General features: G+C 40.2%; 1 non-coding gene across 1 annotated transcript; it reads right to left on the minus strand.

Annotated features, from left to right (window-relative positions):
- Positions 1 to 221: 221 nt before the first annotated feature.
- On the minus strand, positions 222 to 325 carry LOC130959726 (small nucleolar RNA R71). Its single transcript, XR_009078793.1, has one exon. It is a non-coding gene; the product is annotated as a small nucleolar RNA R71 (small nucleolar RNA).
- Positions 326 to 7,052: the final 6,727 nt, after the last annotated feature.

Genomic DNA, 7,052 nt, shown 5'->3' on the forward strand with positions numbered 1-7,052 from the left:
CTGAAGATCCTTATCAGTTTTTAACTGAGTTCTTGCAGATCTGTGAGACTGTAAAGACGAATAGAGTTGATCCTGAAGTCTACAGACTCATGTTTTTCCCTTTTGCTGTAAGAGACAGAGCTAGAATATGGTTGGATTCACAACCTAAGGATAGCCTGGACTCCTGGGATAAGCTGGTTACAGCCTTCTTGGATAAATTCTTTCCTCCTCAAAAGCTGAGCAAGTTGAGAGTGGATATTCAAACCTTCAAACAAAAAGATGGTGAATCCCTCTATGAAGCTTGGGAAAGATACAAGCAGCTGACCAAAAGATGTCCATCTGACATGTTTTCAGAATGGACCATATTAGATATATTCTATTATGGTCTCTCTGAATTTTCGAAAATGTCATTGGACCATTCTGCAGGTGGATCTATTCACCTAAAGAAAACGCCTGAAGAGGCTCAAGAACTCATTGATATGGTTGCAAACAACCAATTCATGTACACTTCTGAGAGGAATTCCGTGAATAATGAGATACCTCAGAAGAAAGGAGTTCTTGAAATTGATGCTCTGAATGCCATATTGGCTCAGAACAAAGTGTTGACTCAACAGGTCAACATGATCTCTCAAAATCTGAATGGATGGCAACATGCATCCAACAGTACTAGAGAGGCAGCTTCTGAAGAAGCTTATGATCCTGAGAACCCTACCATGGCAGAGGTTAATTATATGGGTGAACCTTATGGAAACACCTATAACTCATCATGGAGAAATCATCCAAATTTCTTATGGAAGGATCAACAAAAGCCTCAACAAGGCTTTAACAATGGTGGACGCAATAGGCTGAGCAATAGCAAGCCATATCCATCATCTTCTCAGCAACAGACAGAGAATTTTGAACAAAACACCTCTAATTTAGCCAATCTAGTCTCTGATCTGTCAAAGGCCACTTTCAGTTTCATGAGTGAAACAAGATCCTCCATTAGAAATCTGGAGGCACAAGTGGGCCACCTGAGTAAGAAAGTCATTGAAACTCCTCCCAGTATTCTCCCAAGCAATACAGAAGAGAATCCAAAAGGAGAGTGTAAGGCCATTGATATAATCAACATGGCCGAATGCACAAGGGAGGAGGAGGACGAAAATCCTAGTGAGGAAGACCTCTTGGGACGTCCCTCAAACAAGAAGGAGTTTCCTATTAAGGATCCAAAGGAATCTGAGGCTCATATAGAGACCATAGAGATTCCATTAAATCTCCTTCTGCCATTCATGAGCTCTGAAGACTATTCTTCCTCTGAAGAGGATGAAGATGTGACTGGAGAGCAAGTTGCTCAATATTTAGGAGCTATCATGAAGCTGAATGCCAAGTTGTTTGGTAATGAGACTTGGGAAAGTGAACCTCCCTTGCTCATTAGTGAACTGAATACCTGGATTCAGCAAATTCTACCTCAAAAGAAACAAGATCCTGACAAGTTCTTAATACCTTGTACCATAGGCACCATGACCTTTGAAAAAGCTCTGTGTGATATGGGGTCAGGGATAAATCTTATGCCACTCTCTGTAATGGAGAAGCTGGGGATCATTGAGGTACAACCTGCCTTGTTCTCATTACAATTGGCAGACAAGTCATTGAGACAAGCTTATGGAATAGTAGAAGACGTGTTAGTAAAGGTTGAAGGCCTTTACATCCCTGCTGATTTCATAATCTTAGACACTAGGAAGGAAGAGGATGATTGCATCATCCTTGGAAGACCTTTCCTAGCCACAGCAGGAGCTGTGATAGATATCAACAGAGGTGAATTAGTCCTTCAATTGAATGGGAACTACCTTGTGTTTAAGGCACATGGCCATCCCTCTGTGACAAAAGAAAGTAAGCATGAAGAGCTTCTCTCAGTTCAGAGTCAAGAAGAGCCCACACAGTCAAACTCTAAGTTTGGTGTTGTGAGGCCACAACCAAACTCTAAGTTTGGTATTAAGACCCCATATCCAAACTCTAAGTTTGGTGTTGGGACTATACAACATTGACCTGATCACCTTGTGGCTCCATGAGAGCCACTGTCAAGCTATTGACATTAAAGAAGCGTTTGTTGGGAGGTGATGAGCGGATAATTTGTACACTTTTTGGCATTGTTTTTAGTATGTTTTTAGTATGATCTAGTTAGTTTTTAATATATTTTTATTAGTTTTTAATTAAAATTCACTTTTCTGGACTTTACTATGAGTTTGTGTGTTTTTCTGTGATTTCAGGTATTTTCTGGCTGAAATTGAAGGTTCTGAGCAAAAATCTGATTCAGAGACTGAAAAGGACTGCAGATGCTGTTGGATTCTGACCTCCCTGCACTCGAAGTGGATTTTCTGGAGCTACAGAAGCCCAATTGGCGCGCTCTCAATGGCGTTGGAAAGTAGACATTCTGGGCTTTCCAGCAATATATGATAGTCCATACTTTGCCCAAGATTTGATGGCCCAAACCGGCGTTCAAAGTCACCTCAAGAAATTCCAGCGTTAAACGCCGGAACTGGCACCTAAATGGGAGTTAAACGCCCAAACTGGCACCAAAGCTGGCGTTTAACTCCAAGGAGAGTCTCTACACGAAAATGCTTCATTGCTCAGCCCAAGCACACACCAAGTGGGCCCGGAAGTGGATTTTTATGTCATTTACTCATCTCTGTACACCCTAGGCTATTAGTTTTCTATAAGTAGGACATTTTACTATTGTATTTTCATCTAAGGAATCTGGGTAGCTATCTTCTAATTTTATGCTATCTTAGATCATTTGGGAGGCTGGCCTCACGGCCATGCCTAGACCTTGTTCTTATGTATTTTCAACGGTGGAGTTTCTACACACCATAGATTAAGGTGTGGAGCTCTGCTGTACCTCGAGTATTAATGCAATTACTATTGTTCTTCTATTCAATTCTGCTTGTTCTTTGTCCAAGATATCACTTGTTCTTCAACATGATGAAGGTGATGATCCGTGACACTCATCATCATTCTCACTCATGAACAAAGTGACTGACAACCACTCTTGTTCTACAAGCATCTGAGGCTTAGTGAATATCTCTTGGATTTCTGATTACACGATGCATGGTTGATCGCCTGACAACCGAGTGCTCGCCTGACAAACGAGCCAACCATTCCGTGAGATCAGAGTCTTCGTGGTATAGGCGAGAACTGATGGCGGCATTCAAGAGAATCCGGAAGGTCTAACCTTGTCTGTGGTATTCTGAGTAGGATTCAATGATTGAATGACTGTGACGTGCTTCAAACTCCTGAGGGCGGGGCGTTAGTGACAGACGCAAAAGAATCACTGGATTCTATTTCGGCCTGATTGAGAACCGACAGATGAATTCCGCTATGACCGTGACAGGGCATATGCAATCGCTTTCAATGAGAGGATGGGAGGTAGCCATTGACAACGGTGAAACCCTACATGAGCTTGCCATGGAAAGGAGTAAGAAGGATTGGATGAAGACAGTAGGAAAGCAGAGAGACGGAAGGGAAGGCATCTTCATGCGCTTATCTGAAGTTCCTACCAATGAATTACATAAGTATCTCTATCTTTATCTTTTATGTTATTTTCGTTCATCACCATACCCATTTGAGTCTGCCTGACTGAGATTTACAAGATGACCATAGCTTGCTTCATACCACCAATCTCCGTGGGATCGACCCTTACTCGCGTAAGGTTTATTACTTGGACGACCCAGTGCACTTGCTGGTTAGTTGTGCGAAGTTGTGTTTATGCCATGGTATTGAGCACCAAGTCTTTGGAGCCATTACTAGGGATTGTTTATGTTTTGAAAAGTATTGATCACAATTTCGTGTACCAAGTTTTTGGCGCCGTTGCCGGGGAATTAAATGTCCTAACTACGGTTTCGCATTTGTTCCTTGCAATAACAGTGCCAAGTTTTGATCCGGCAACAACACCAAGTTTTTGGCGCCGTTGCCGGGGATTGTTCTTGTGTATGGACAACTGACGGTTCATCTTGTTGCTTAGATTAGGCATTTATTTTTTTCGAAATTCTTGAAGATGAATTCTAGAGTTTCATGATGATTTGCTGAAATCTGGCTGGCTGTAAAGCCATGTCTAATTTCATTGGACCGAGGTTTCAACTTATCATCACAAGAGCTTGTTGATCTTGCTTTTGGAGCAGTGATCTGCTAAGGCTTGGCTGGCCTTTGGCCATGTCTAGTGTTTTGGACCGAAGCTTTCTTTGAAAGCTTGGCTGGCTGTGAAGCCATGTCTAATTCCTGGACCGGAGTCTTAGACTAGCATTGCACTGATTCCTGGAATTCTCATTAAGAATTTTGATATCTTTTTCCACTTAATTTTCGAAAATCACAAAAAAATTCACAAAATCATAAAAACCAAAAATATTTGATGTTTCTTGCTTGAGTCTAGTGTCTTATCTTAAGTTTGGTGTCAATTGCATGCATTCATTCATGTGTCTTAAGGATCTTCAAGTAATTCTTGATGATTTCTTACTCTGATCTTTGAATTCTTTTGACTTGAGTGTTTATGTGTCTCATATAGTGTCAGTAGTATACAAACTGCTAAGTTTGGTGTCTTGCAGGCATTGTTATTTGATTCTTGTTGCATTCTGATTATTAAAAATCCAAAAATATTTTTTATTTGTGTCTTTTCAAGTCAATAATACAGAGAATTGAAGATTCAGAACATATTGCAGAGGAATTATACAGAAAAAGCTGGGCATTCAAAAATGCCCAGTGAAGAAGGCAGACTGGCGTTTAAACGCCAGCCAGGGTACCTGGTTGGGCGTTTAACGCCCAAAAAGGGTGCATTTTGGGCGTTAAACGCCAGAATGGATACCATTCTGGGCGTTTAACGCCAGGATGGTGCTAGGGGGGAGATTTTGTTTTTCAAATCAAAATTTTTTTCAAGTTTTCAAAGTTTTTCAAAATCAAATCTTTTTCAAATCATATCTTTTCAATCAAATATTTTCAAAATTAATTTCTTTCCTTTTTCAAAGATACTTACTAACAATTAATGATTTGATTGAACATTTTTTGCCTTTTCTGTTGAGGAAGGTTTCATGTTTGAATCATATCTTTTCTTGTTAGGCAAGTCATTAATTTTTAAAATCAAATCTCTTTTTTTTATTTGTTATCATATCTTTTCAATCACATCTTTTTAAAACCAATCATATCTTCTTAACCACATCTTTTTCAAAATAGTTTTCAATCAAATCTTTTTGATTTCTAATTTAAAAATCTTTTTCAAAAATCACTTGATTTCTTTTCCACTTTTATTTTCGAAAATCAATTAGTGTTTTTCAAAAATGTTTTCAAAATATTTTAATTAATTTTCGAAAAAAAACTACTTCCCTCCTTCTCACATCCTTCTATTTATGGAGTACCACTCCTTCTCAATGCACAATTCGAACCTTACCTAATTAAAGTTCGAATTCTTCTTCTCCTTCTTCTTTCTATTTCTCTTTTCCTCTGACACCTCAAGGAATCTCTATACTGTGACATAGAGGATTCCACATTTTCTTGTTCTCTTCTCTTTCATATGAGCAGGAGCAGAGACAAAGGCATTCTTGTTGAAGCTGACCCTGAACCCGAAAGGACCTTGAAGAGAAAGCTAAGAGAAGCCAAAGCACAACTCTCTTTAGAGGACCTGACCGAATTCTTCAAAGAAGAAGAAGACATGGCAGCCGAAAACAACAATAATGCAAACAATGCAAGGAAGGTGCTGGGTGACTTTACTGCACCCACTCCTGATTTTTATGGGAGAAGCATCTCTATCCCTGCCATTGGAGCAAACAACTTTGAGCTTAAGCCTCAATTAGTTTCTCTAATGCAACAGAATTGCAAGTTCCATGGACTTCCAATGGAAGATCCTCATCAGTTCTTAGCTGAATTTTTGCAAATCTGTGACACAGTCAAGACTAATGGGGTTGACCCTGAGGTCTATAGACTGATGCTATTCCCTTTTGCTGTAAGAGACAGAGCTAGGATATGGTTGGACTCTCACCTAAAGAAAGCCTGGACTCTTGGGAAAAGCTAGTCAATGCCTTCTTGGCAAAGTTCTTTCCACCTCAAAGATGGAGCAGCTTAGAGTGGAAGTCCAAACTTTCAGACAGAAGGATGGAGAATCCCTATGAAGCTTGGGAAAGATACAAACAATTAATCAGAAAATGTCCTTCTGACATGCTTTCTGAATGGAGCATCATAGGTATTTTCTATGATGGTCTCTCTGAACTATCCAAGATGTCTTTGGATAGCTCTGCTGGAGGATCTCTTCATCTGAAGAAGACGCCTACAGAGGCTCAAGAGCTAATTGAGATGGTTGCAAATAACCAATTCATGTACACTTCTGAAAGGAATCCTGTGAACAATGGGACTAGTCAGAAGAAAGGAGTTCTTGAGATTGACACTCTGAACGCCATTTTGGCTCAGAATAAAATATTGACTCAACAAGTCAATTTGATTTCTCAAAGTCTATCTGGAATGCAAAATGCACCAAGTAGTACCAAGGATGCTTCATCTGAGGAAGAAGCTTATGATCCTGAGAACCCTTCAATGGAAGAGGTGAATTACCTAGGAGAACCCTATGGTAACACCTATAATTCTTCATGGAGAAATCACCCAAATCTCTCATGGAAGAATAAAGAGAGACCTCAACAAGGTTTCAATAATAATGGTGGAAGAAACAGGTTTAGCAATGGCAAACCTTTTCCATCATCTTCTCAGCAACAGACAGAGAATCCTAAGCAGAATCCCTCTGACTTGGCAACCATGGTCTCTGATCTAATCAAAACCACTCAAAGTTTCATGAATGAAACAAGATCCTCCATTAGAAATTTGGAGGCACAAGTGGGACAGCTGAGCAAGAAAGTTACTGAACTCCCTCCAAGTACTCTCCCAAGCAACACAGAAGAAAATCCAAAAAGAGAGTGCAAAGCCATAAACATGGCCGAATTTGGAGAGGATGGAGAGGAAGAGGACGCCACACTGAGGAAGGCCTCAATGGGCGTGCACCAACTTCCAATGAGTTACCCAATGAGGAACCATGGGAATCTGAGGCTCAAAATGAGACCATAGAGATT

This window comes from Arachis stenosperma, chromosome 10 (assembly GCF_014773155.1).
Source record: "Arachis stenosperma cultivar V10309 chromosome 10, arast.V10309.gnm1.PFL2, whole genome shotgun sequence".
NCBI lineage: Eukaryota > Viridiplantae > Streptophyta > Magnoliopsida > Fabales > Fabaceae > Arachis > Arachis stenosperma.